This window comes from Felis catus, chromosome F1, assembly GCF_018350175.1.
Source record: "Felis catus isolate Fca126 chromosome F1, F.catus_Fca126_mat1.0, whole genome shotgun sequence".
In the NCBI taxonomy this organism is placed as follows: Eukaryota; Metazoa; Chordata; class Mammalia; order Carnivora; family Felidae; genus Felis; species Felis catus.
This window is the reverse complement of record NC_058384.1, coordinates 51,131,748-51,145,597: the sequence shown is the minus strand read 5'-3', so window position 1 is coordinate 51,145,597 and position 13,850 is coordinate 51,131,748. Positions and strand designations below refer to the sequence as shown.

The 13,850-nt window shown below is 31.3% G+C and overlaps 1 long non-coding RNA gene and 1 pseudogene across 1 annotated transcript in view; both read left to right on the top strand.

Moving 5' to 3' along the window:
- Nucleotides 1-591: 591 nt before the first annotated feature.
- On the top strand, nt 592-705 carry LOC111558471 (annotated as a pseudogene).
- A 5,893-nt stretch (nt 706-6,598) lies between these two features.
- The window catches only part of LOC123382905, a 32,314-nt gene continuing 25,062 nt past the window's right edge, over nt 6,599-13,850 (top strand). The window contains exons 1-2 of the long non-coding RNA XR_006592047.1: nt 6,599-6,760; nt 8,389-8,485. This is a non-coding gene — a long non-coding RNA (uncharacterized LOC123382905). The remainder of the gene's footprint in view (nt 6,761-8,388; nt 8,486-13,850) is intronic.

The following is a 13,850-nucleotide window of genomic DNA, read 5'->3' as shown; positions in this document are numbered from 1 at the left end:
ACTTATCAGGCAAGTATGGAGGACCAAACAGCTCTGACTATGTAGTGAGTTTTTGTCCCACACAGCAATTTTCCAGTGGAATTCACTCAATTTTTCCCCTTAATTTGGTGCTTGAATCCCTACATTTCACAAGTATGTTGCTCCCAGTTGCTGCACTGCTTGTTTGGGTTTTTTTTACTTCATTTTATACAATGTTTGACAAGTTCACATTCGGGTCATTTTAATGAAATACGATATTGTTTTTATATTTGGTTCTAGCTCTTGGCCACCAGATAGTAATCCTTCGAATGGGAAAGATGTGTTAAAGTTTAGACTACAATTTCTTCATCAAGTTTCTTTTGCATTTCTAAACTGTTTAAACATTAGTAATGTTTGTTTTATGTAATTTTATATATTTTTATGCCTATGTTTTTTTTGTTTCTTATATCTTCTGATATTAATATGGGTACTACTATCTTTTTGTTTGTATTGTCCTGATATCACTTTTTGTACCCTTCCCCCTTTCTATCTCTCTATCTCTCAATTTTTACTCTTTAAAGGTAAATTTCTATACCCAATCTTGTTTACCATATTTAATATCTTTGTTATGTTATTGCTTCCTGGCCTTTTGGCTAAGATCAAGTGTAGTATTTAATGTTTTTGTTATAACTAGACATTGCTGTTATTGATAGAAGTTACCATTCTGTTTATTTTTATGGAACAAGTGAATATGTTTCCATGATAAGACTTTCTGTTTACTATTTATTTTTCTTAATGGTTTTCCTTTTATGTGCTTATTTATTTTTATTTTTCTTACATATTAGTTTGATTATGATGCTACTCATTTCTCCATTCCTCTTGTGAATCTGTTAATTCTATTATTGTCTCCCAGATCCTTGCTTATAACTTTATGTTTCCTCAGGCTCACATTTAAACACATATTTCTCTACAATTAGATGAATAAGTGATACACATTTCCCACATCTGGATAGATAATTTAAGAACTACTCTACTATTTTCTCACTCCAATAAAAAGACATTTGTGGGATATTTTTATTTTTTTTTACTTTGCTTTCAATACTCAAACTCCTCTCTCCGCCAGTATAATTCTTAGGTTTTGCTGAGAAAAGATAGTATATTTAATTCCAGATTTTAGACTCTGTGCAAATGGCTTTTATTAAAAATATCCTTATTTAAAATTTAAGATACACATTCCCATTTATGATTATTCTCTTTGATTCAATTATGTTTTAGATCTAGGGTAGAAACATATGTATGCTTATAAATATATTTCAAGATTCACATTTCATAATATCACTTAGATACTTTATGTGCATCTCCTTTAGGCTTTTATAGTTTTTTTTTTTAATGTTGTCACTTTTTCCTGTCCACCAGCTCTATTTTATAAGCATATATGGTTTACATCCAACTGATTGATTACTTTAAAGGGTGGTGATCCAATATAAGATGATCTCTAACTTTGAGACTAATGATGAGGTCTGGCTTTCCAAAACTATTCTATTTAAGGACCATAACTCTGATGCAAATTAATACGAACCACATTGCTAAAATCAGTGGATTGTGTGTGTGTGTGTGTGTGTGTGTGTGCGTGATATCACTGGAAGATAGATAGATAAATAGATAGATATACAGATATCTTGTAGAGATATCTATATATGTGGATATATAGAGAGATACCACTATAGATAGATACATATATAGAGAGAGATAGATCTATCTATAGAGATATCCAGTGTGCTCCTATATAGAAACTGATATAGATAGATATACATATAGGTAGCTATATGTATATTTTATAAATAGATAGATAGATAGATAGACACATACAGACCCAGTATATCACTGGAATATCTATCATCTATCTATCTATCTATCATCTATCTATCTAACTATCATCATCTTCTATAGATATTAAGAGGGAGAAAAGAGGACCTAGATACATATCTCAGCCACAATATTTTGTTTTTCATCTTAGAATTTTGGGGAAACATTTTAGCGGATCTTTATCTCCTCATCCATCATCCCAGATGTAGCATGTTTAGCCATTTAACTATTTCTTTTCCATCAACCCATAAGTACCTCTTTTGTATACACCAAAGTACAAAAATATTTTAAAAAGGAAAATGATGAATATAACAAAACATGCTTTTCAATATCTTGCATTATATAAGAATATACATGTATTTTATTGGTGTTTCACTGTAATCAAGTACTTAGTTTCACAATGATCTTGCTGTGAACAATGGAATAAATGGATGTGTGGGAACTGAAATTATTCTTTCCCAATCATAATAAAATTCTTTGCCTCAGTGCAACTTAGGTCATTTAAGTGTTGGAAACTAATTCCTTAAAGCTCCCTATTGAAATATTTCACAATAAGAGGAGTATCATTTAACAAGCTGAGCTAAAGGGAAAATGCAAGACTTGAAAAGTGGTAGAGATGATGACCAGATTTTACTCCCACTGATGTTATTGTAAAGTAAATAGGCTAGCTTAATATCTTGAAGCTGTTGATGACATTTTTTCCAAGCACTTGAACATTAAATATCTGGTAATACCCTAAGGAATATTTTTCAATGCAATGACCTCTTAGAAGATCATCATAAAAATCATTCTTAATTAGGTTTAGGAAATCAATTTGAGTATCTGTGTAAATCAAATTTTATGTAATGCCATATTGAATGCATGGTCAGGTAAGTGTTAGGAAATAACATATATGCATTATTTTTCTAAATAGCATATCTAACCATTAAGTATTAAACATTATTTTTGTAAAGAAGGAGAATATTATTTCAAGTAAGTATTTAAGTTAAACACTTATAATTATGATCTGATTTGACATCATTACAAATAACCAGGAGATAATTGTCATTGTTAGTGTCATTTTTTTTCTTTTAAATATTTATTTATTTTTGAGACAGAGGGAGCAGAGCGCATGAGCATGAGCAAGGGAGAAGCAGAGAAAGGGGAGAGAGGATCTGAAGTGGGCTCTGAGCTGACAGCAGAGAGTCTGACTTGGGGCTCAAGCCCACAAAGTACAAGATCGTGACCTGAGCTGAAATCCGGTGCTCAACTGACTGAGACAACCAAGTACCCCTTTGTCATTGTCATTTAAAACCGTGGACAATAAGGGCTCCTGGGTGGCTCAGTCGGTTGGGCGGCAGACTTCGGCTCAGGTCATGATCTCGCGGTCCTTGAGTTTGAGCCCCGCATCGGGCTCTGTGCTGACAGCTCAGAGCCTGGAGCCTGTTTCAGATTCTGTGTCTCCCTCTCTCTGACCCTCCCCCATTCATGCTCTGTCTCTCTCTGTCTCAAAAATAAATAAACGTTAAAAAAAAAAACAAAACTGTGGACAATAAAAGGAAAAAACATTCAGAAAGAGCCTAGAATTACAGTGTTATATCATATAACCATGATACTCAAATATGGTTTTACTGTTGTAATATTCAGGAGCACACTTTGTTTCCCAGGAATTAACTAGATTACTAAGGTAATACAGAAGACAAAGGCCTACCTGCTTCAGAGAACCTCAGCAACTTTTGTTGATGTTTGGGTGTCTTGCTGAACAATGAGGACACTGAAGGAATGTTCTAAAAAGCACAGGTGATATTTCACAGTCCCTTTAAAATCAGTATTTATTCATGGCAAGAAGAAAGTGTTATTGGGAAGGATAAGAGGATCAAAAAATTGTAACCTTCATTCCCAAACAGAAAATGTTTGTCCTTAGAATTTAAAATGAGTTATTTTATGCCCTTTTGTAAGCTAGTATTATTTGATAAATTTTTATCAGTATATAACACTATATGTTAATAAATATGTGTGTGTGGACTCATGCATATACCCTAAAGTGATCCTAAGAGGTAATGCTACTATCACATTTTTATATGTGAAGAAACTGATAATGAGAGATATTAGGAAATTACGGTTTTACTGGCATAGTTCATTTTCATGTTTCTATCCCTTTATACCATGAAAGTTTAGCAACAAAAAATTCTAAAGTCTCCTGGTATTTCCTCTTTTTACATTCACATACTTTATTCCTCTTTATATCTTTTATTTAGAATAGTCTTTTCATTATCTTTAACCTTCTTTGGCTTTTCTTTTTTAACTTGTTTTATAAAAGGGTTAGGAGCATGGCTCCTTTAGATATATGGTCAAGGGATGCCTGACTTGCTCAGTCAATAGAGTATGTGACTCTTGATCTCGGGATCATGAGTTCAAGCCCCATATTGGGCATGGAGCCTACTTATAAAATATATATATGTACAATGTCATATATATACTGTTTATATACATGGACAAGTGCAAATTTTACTTTGTAGGTGTGGTAGCATGTGACTTTGCCTTATGTATGTATGTGTTCTTAAACGTATGTTTATCTAAATCATTCTTCTGCCAATAGAGACAATATCAGTTTTATTTGAAAGTATGAAATTGTTTTCTAAATAAGTACTAGCTCATCCAAAAAAGTTCAAATGAGTCAAAAATAAAAGTATCGCGGGGCGCCTGGGTGGCGCAGTCGGTTAAGCGTCCGACTTCAGCCAGGTCACGATCTCGCGGTCTGTGAGTTCGAGCCCCGCGTCGGGCTCTGGGCTGATGGCTCGGAGCCTGGAGCCTGTTTCCGATTCTGTGTCTCCCTCTCTCTCTGCCCCTCCCCCGTTCATGCTCTGTCTCTCTCTGTCCCAAAAATAAATAAAAAAACGTTGAAAAAAAAAAGTAAAAAAAAAAAAGTATCTCAGCACTTAAGTTCAAATAATTAATGCTTACATAATTCCATATAACAAAATGAAAAGAAAAATGGAAAATGAATATTTAGGAGTCACTTCCTTCAAATAGCTTAAAATTTAGTATTATATGAAATATATGCAAAATATAAGAATAATATCACAATATATAAATTAACAATTAATTATAGAAGCTAAATGAGAGATAAAAAGAATTTAAACCATCTAAAGTAAATAATATTTCCCAGAAGACATATTTTTATGAGCTGGGTTTTGGTAATAAAGTGTTCATAGGTGGAAGTTTCAGATAAGCATTTTATCATTTTGTGAATTGGCAATCATAAGAAAAGATGTTAAATATCTGATCACATACTTTGCAAAATTTGACATCCAATTTAGGTGGACATAACGAAGGCAGAGGATACTTGTGTGTGAAAAACTTGATTGCCAATGATAAAAGTCATTTTCAGAGACTTAAGTAAAAAATACCTGGCTTTCTATATGAAACATTATCATTCCCCCTTTGTCCTCACATATGTATGTGCCTCTCAACACGAAGTGAAATAGCTTGATATCAATTACAGAACATTATAGCCAAGGAATAGACATTGTGGAAGGAAGAGAGACATTACCCATTATGAGAATGATCAATTCAATTATGAACTCACAGCGGTACTATACTTGCTAACTTATACCTTTATACCAAACAGTGCAAAGTAGACAAAGTAGGCAAGTTCAAATTAGATATTATTGCCATCATGAAGCTGATTCATTTTGAAGGAGCATTTTGTCTTCACTGGATGCTATGACCTCTGTGTGGCACTACTATTAGCTACTTCTTTATGAGTCATGGGAAAAATAAACCCTTCAGTGCTGGCTGGGGAGGCTTTGAGGTGCTTAGCTACTCACAGTACTAAAGCAGAAAACACAAGTCACTGAACATAGTTAATTTAATAAATAAAGGATGGTGACAAAATAAACCACAGAATGTAGCCAGGGGCTGCAGAAATAGGTATATGTGTTTGAAATGCAAAGATTAGTTGGATGTTTACGTTTCTTTGAGAAATAATCCATTCACTTGGTTGGAAATGAATGACCAAAAACAAACAAACAAACAAACAAATAACAACAACAACAAAAAAGCCTTGAATTTTCAAGGAACTAGAAAGTCATATATTTGGCCACATTATTTTAATATGTTGGAAAATAAACACATTTCTACTTAATAATGACAAGTATATGTAGTAATTCCCTATTTTAACCAATTTTGGGTAAGTAAACACTTTTAACTTTAGATTTATAGGGAGAAAATTGACTGTATTTTAGAATCTTTTGAGTTAATTTTTTCGTATACTCACAATGTAATCGGCTATGTATAAACACTTCAACACTCTTCTATTTCAATGAGAAGTGGACATCCAGGTCCAATTCTGTGGGTGAGCAAAAGTAAAAAAAAAAAAAAAAAAAAAAGAAAGAAAGAAAGAAAAGAAAAAGGTAATACAAAACTGTCACCATTTACACAAATACTGAATAAACTTTTTTTAAAAGTTAAGAATAGAGATTATCAGTGACTTAAGTTCTAAAATATCACTGTATATCTGAATATTTCTGTTTTCTCCATGCTTGGGACACATTATTTTTATTTAGTTTTAGGTACTCTATTTTCATACCTTATTGTTTTGAAAATATTTACACACATTTATGTAAAACATCCCCTTATAGTTCCAACTATATTTTCAATCTATCCTATCATTCCAATGGAATCTCCCCCACCCCATCCCCCACACACACATCACAAAAACTTCACTGTCTCCCAGGTATTGAAGGAAGCCAATATTTTCCTCTAAAGTTCTTTTTTCTCCTCCCTAGGGTAATTGTCTTCAGGCCTTTCAAATCTCCTTCTTTTTCTCTTTCTTGTTTTAATATCAAGGTTTTCAGATACTTCATCAATCAAGACATATAAAATGGATTAAATATGCTGCCTGGAACTGAACTCAATACTCCACATAGGGCCTGATCATGAAAACTGTAATATGGTATTTACTCTTTTTTTTTATTTTATTATTTTTTTAGAGAGACAGAGGTGGGGGGAGGGGCATAGGGAAAGAGAGAGAGGGAGAAAGAGAATCCCATGCAGACTCCATTCCCAGCCTAGAGTCCAAACTGGGCCTCAATCCCACGAACCATGAGATCATGACCTGAGCCAAAACCAAGAGTTAGGCACTTAACCGACTATGGCACCTAGATGCCCCAAGTTTGGCTTTTTAAGATTCACATGTAAGTGATGTAATACTTGTCTTTCTCCGTCTGACTTATCTTAGTATAATATACTCAAGGTCCACCTGTGTTGTCACAAGGGGCAGAACGTCCTTCTTTCTCATAGGTAAACAGTAGCCCTTCCTAATTTCTAATTCTGGCCACCAACATTTTTCTTTTCTCATATCCTTTCTCATTTTTATAGCAACTGTATTACATTTGGATGGAGAGATCAAGTCACACAGCCTCAACCTCCTCTTAGTTCACTGGGTTCTTTGTGGCTCTGCTTGATCATCCTGTGTAACCCTAGAATCTCTTCCGTGCACATGTAATCATATTTGTAGATAAAAACTAGAATTTAGAATGACCATTTGTTTTCTGTTTCAAGCTGAGTTGTGTAAGCTTAGTTACAAAAGATTCTTTCCCTATTAAAATTATAGCAGTTACATTACACTACATAAAGCATTTCACTTTCTATAAGCCCTGTCTTCAGGTAATCTTAGCCCCTGTTTTACAGAAATAATTTAAGTCTACAAAACTAAGTTAACTTGAATTGCTGATCCCGAAGCCAGAATTTGTCTATATCTTCACCAATATTCTTCTTTTTCTTTTTTATGTCACAATGAAATATTTTGGTCTTTCTTTCTAATCATCACGACAGAATGTCACAATGGAAAGAATACTGTAAAGTCAGAAACTCTACTTTTTAAGCCTCCCATTTTTATTATTTTGAACAAGTCACATTACTTTCTGGAACATTATACATTTCATTTAATAAATGTCATTAGTCTTATAATTTCCATATTTAGTACTTTTACTTTATTGCTTGTATAGAATTTGGGGGGAAATGTGTTATATTCTAAATAACTTTTATTTGAAAGCCTTTTAAATGAAGAGAGTTTTTATAGCTATAGAAGTAATAAATTTAAGAATAACAGCCTTAAAGCATTTTTGTTTAATTGCATTTATCTCTATTATGTCTTAGGAATCTCATCGATTTTGAGGACTATAAAAAGATCATTAAGTTATCTGGCTCAATTCAATATAGTAAACAATCCCATTTAAACCAATCTTTTAGACAGTGGAATATTAAATTGTAAAATTTATGCAACACACGTTAATTGAACAATGAATATGCCAAAATACTGGTAAATTTTTAACTCTGTGTTATTCCATAGAATTATTTTCGTATTCTATAAAAATATTCATCCCATAATTATTTGAAATTATAAAATTGAGTATCTAACATGCAGATTTCTTTCTTGTTGAACATATGATATTACTGTGCAAATGGACTCCATCATAATCATTTCTTAGTATTTGTATTCATTATTCATGTTGACTTGATAACCCTGAATGACATTCTTACAATACCTTAATTCTCGTGTAATTTACTTTTTCTCAACAGGCAAATATACTCCATACCCAAATAAAGAGGGCTGATCATGACAAAGCACAACACCATAATGGCAACTACAATGAAATATATTGGTTTCTATGAACAAGTAAGCATACTAATTTAAGTACTATTTTGGTGGTACCTTATCATTTTATGAACAATTATGATCATTGAATTGTGAACAGTAGTAAAGCCTTAAAGCAAATACCCTTTCCTGATGGTATGAAATCACTCTAAAGTTAGAATCCTAATTCTCCCTGCTAACGTTAGCTCTGATTTACTTCTTGAAATACTCCCAAATTTTCTTTCTCTCTTTTATTCTACTAAAACTATTGTCAATTTTTGGTCATTATGCCATCAACTGATTCTTAATATTTGTGTCTGTTTTTATCTTCTATTTTCCCTGACTTTGCCTCCCTCAAACTGACACTCAACCCACATATCCACACATATAAGCTCCACTTCATGGTCTTAGAAAGAAAAAGACACTGCTTCTTTCTACATTCACTCAGATTCATCTCTGTGTGACCTGTTTTTGTCTTCACATCATTGGAAGACTTTCATTTATTATTACCTCTTGGTCTTCAGACAAAAATTTCCCACAGCCTACATTTTTCCTCCTCTTTCTGGTATATGTGACCATTACTGTCATTATTATAAAATATTGATTTTTACATATACTCTAAAATGCTGTTAACATGTTCTCTCTTGTGAAATCAATATTTTATAATTTACAAACCAAAGAAGGTGAAATTCCTTAGCATAGCTAAGTGCAAATTTAAAGACTCATCACAATTTGGTATAACCTTAGCAAAATGGTTTCTCCTTCACTTTGCAATGAACATTTCTGTAAATTTCTACAGCTTTTTTGTATCTTTTTCACTTTTTCAAAGCATTTTTATATTTTGTTTAAAAAATTCTATCCAAGTCCATTTGTATATTTTCATCCCAAATCATGACATTTAAAACATTCTATATCAGTACAAGTTATTTTGAAACACAGAACCTATTGTCCATGACAATTATTTAGCATCAAGGTTCTCTCTGCTTCCTGATTTAGTACATTTTGCTTTATATGATAATGCAATTGTTGACCTAATTAAAATCATTTGTTTAACAACCAAAATCCCAAGATAGACTATTTTTTGAGGCTGAGTTTATGTCTCATAGTCGTGTCTTTCCCAAAAAGAGACATCGAGACATTCACATTATCTTCTTCTTTGCTTTCTCTGGTGTTTTGTTGTTATTGCTGTTGCTGGTATTTCTGGGTTATTCTATTTTTTAAAATTCAATGATTTCTAATAAATTTTCAGAGTGAGAAGCCATCACCACAATCCAATTTTAGAACTTTTTCATGACAAGTCAAAAAGATCCTTCCTACCCATTTAAAATCATACCCTGTTCCCATCCCCAGCTCCAGGCAGCCAATAATTTACTTTCTGTCTTTCTGTTAGTGGAGTCATATAACATGTGATGTTGTGTCTGACTTCTCTGAGATATCACCTCACACCTACCAGATTGGCAATTATCAAAAAGACAGAAAATAGCAAGTGTTAGTAAGGATATGGAGGAAAGGGAAAACTTGTGCACTGTGTAAGAATGTAAATTCCTGCAATCTCTATGGAAACAGTACAGAAGACCCTCCCTAAATTAAAAATACAACTACTATAGAATCCTGCAATTCCACTTCTGGATATTTATCCAGAGAAAATGAAAATACCAATTACAAGAGATACATGTACCACTATCTTCATTGCAGCATTATTTATAAAAGCCAAGATGTAGAAGCAATTTAAGTGTCTTAGTATTGAGTGAATGGATTAAAAATGTGTGATACACACACACACACACACACACACACACACAGAACTATTACTCAGTTATAAAGAAGAATGAAACTTTGCCATTTGCAACAACATGGATGGACATAGAGAGAATAATGCTGAATGAAATAAGTCAGACAAAGACAAATACTGTACAATTTCACTTATATGTAGAATCTAAAAAACTAAAAAAATAAAACAAATGAATCAACAAAATAAAACAGGAACTGACTCTTAGATACAGGACACAAACTGCCAGTTACCAGAGCGGGGAGGGGTTAGGGGCATCAGTGAAATAGGTGAAGGGGATAAGAAGTACAAATTTCTGATAATAAAATGACTAAATCAAGAAGAAATAATATGTAGCATAGGGAATATAGTCCATAATATGGTAACAACTTTGCTTGGTGAGGGATTAGAATTATCATGGGGATTATTTCATAATATATAACATTATGGAATCACTATAATGTAAACATGAAATGAACAGAATATTGTATGTTAGTTATACCTCTCTAGTTTTAATTGAGCATTTTATGACTCTGTTGTCTCCCATTTCTTTGTATGTTGTATTTCTTTTAAATTTGTTTTTCAAGGTTGTTATACTGCAAGTACCTTAAAATAGAATATTCCCAACTTCTCCCTCCTATCTGTGTAACATAATTGTCATTCACTTCATTTATCTATATACTATAATTACCCAATACATTGTTTCTACTATTATTTTGAGTAGACTTTTATCTGTTAGGTCATTAAGAATAAGAAAAATAAGATATTTTGGTTACTTTTTAATCTGAAAACAAGTTTTTTTTCTCCTTGACTTTTGAAGAATATTTTTACTTAATACAGGATTCTATCTTGGTGTTTTTCTTTTAACATTTCAAATACTTCTCTCTAATCTATTCTTGTTTGCATGCGTTCTGATGAGGAATTCTATGTAATTATTTTTTGTTGGTGTTTTTCTATGGGGAAAGTCATTTTTCTCTGTATTTTCTCAAGACTTTCTTTCTGTCTTTGGCTTTCTGTAGTTTAGCCTGTGACCTCAATTCTCTGGTGGATCTAAAAACGTTATTGATTTTCAATTTGTTCAGATATCTTCTGTGAGGATGGGACTGATGACTTCCAAGAACTTTACATGTCAGAGCTCAAACCTTCTTTCTCTACAGTATTATTCTTTATAAAATTATGAGAAAAATACTTAGCAAATATTATTATGGAGAAATAATTTTATCCTAAATAATAATATTTATTTACTATTACCTTATTAAGGCTTTCATGTAAACATAGTCATTTAGCATGCCGTAAACATTTACATATTTTTTCAAAATAGGATTCTTCTACATTAAGAAGATATAAATAACAAAAAAATACATTTTTACTTTGTGATACTTTGATGCTACATAGACTTCATACATTTATATACATTGTTCTTTAGTTAAGCCTGGAAAGAGGATAATTTGCAACTGTACTGATTCTCAATAGATCACTTACATACTTATAAATTATTGATGTGTCTCACTTCTGTGTGTTAGTGTTTTAACTTCTAAACACTTAAATATATGCTTAAGAGGTAACAATAGCCCCTCTAAGAGTCCTTTGAATAGTTAGAGTAATCTATTATTTTTATTATTTTTTAATAGATTTTTATAGATTATTTTTTTAGACTTTTTATTATAGATTTTTATTTTTATAGATTTTTATAGATTATTTTTATTATTAAAATATATTTTTTATAGATTACCAACATTGAAAGGTATGTTACAGAGTGAGGAAAAATTAACTCATCATATGTGTGATTTAAAATATCTTGATTTTTATCTTAAGTATCTTATTAATTATCTATAAAACTTCTATGGGCCTATCATTTCATTTATAAAATGGAAAAATTTCCAGAGCATTCTGTAAATATGCAAAATTTTGAAATATACACCAGCATCCATAGTAATTCTACACTCAATGAGAAAAATGTATACTTTGCACTTAGTACAAACTAGTCTGGAATGCATTCTATGGGTAGGATATACTTTTCTGAAATTGTAGCAAATTTAATATGGTAAAATATTTATACCCTAATATCTAATGTGAGTCTTAATATATAGACAGCAAATGTTTCTGACACTTACACTATAAATTGGAGAAAGTCCAGAGATATAGAAGTATATGATTTTTACACTTAGACTGGTAAAATGTCAATACCAGTAGACTTTAGTAAGTTATATGTTATATGTATATATAATATAAAACCCAAAGCAAACATTAAATAAAAGCTTTAAAATAATATATTCATAAAGAGTATAGGTAAATCAAAATGACTTAAAAATGTTCAAGTAAATCATATGATGGCAAGAAATGGAAAAAAAAAACATCAACAAACAAAAAACAAAAAAAGAAAATGTCAGACTTCAGCTTTCATTTAATAATTACATTAAATACAAATGGATTATATAAGCGAATTTAAAAAATGGATACAAAGATAAACAATATAACCCAACCAAATACTATCTGTAAGTAATTCATATACAATATAATGATATCAGAAGTTGAAATTAAAAGGATAGAAAAAGATGTACTATACAAACATTGTTTGAAAGAAAGCAGTATTGGCTCTATTGATATCAGATTAAGTAAACTCAGAGCAAATAAAATTACTGGGAATAGAGAAGACATTATATAATGATAAAAAGTTTAATCCCTCAAATATATAGCAATATTAGATGCATATGCATCAAAAAACTGAGCTGAAAAACTTATGAAAGAAGAAATAAATATCCACAAATATAATTGTAGACTTTACCATTCTATCTCAACAAATGATAGAAACATGGGACAGAGTATCATTAAGGATATAGCAAAAACCAAAAACACTATCAACCAACATGATAAAGTCAACATTTATCAAATATTCGTCCCAACAACTTCAGAATACACATTTCTTTCAATTGGCTATGCAATACATATTAAGAAAGATCAAATACTGTGCCAAAACTAAAAAACCTAAAATAAATAAAATTAAAGTGCATTCTCTGACTAAAAACTTAAATTAAAATTAAAAACAGATATAAAGGATAATCTCCAAACATTTGGAACTGAAAACATACTTCTAAATATCAATGGGCCAAGAAGGAAATCTCAAGGGCAATACAAAAAAAAAAAAAATACAAAAAAACATGGAACTGAATGTAAATGAAAAACTGTATATCACTATTTGTGGGATTCAGCTATAACAGTGCTTAAAGGGAAATTTATAGCCTTGAATGCTTCTAGTAGGAAAAGTTTCAAATCAGTAACCTAAGTTCCCATCTCGAACTATCATAGGATAATCAAATATATTCAAATCAAATAGACAAAACGAAATAATAAAGATAAGAGCAGACATCAGTGGTATTGAAACAGAAAAATAATAGAGAAATTTAATAAACAAAAACTGATTCTTTGTAAAGATTAATAAAATTGTCAACCCTCGAGCAAGATTGGCAAAGGAAAAAAATAAAATGTAAATTACAGGTATCAAAAATGAAACAATATCACTGCAAACCTTACTGATAACAAAAAGATAATAAGGGATTTTACAAACAGCTCTACACATATATAATTTGACTAATGAGGTAAAAGGAACTAATTCTTTTATAAGTAGAAACTGCTATGACT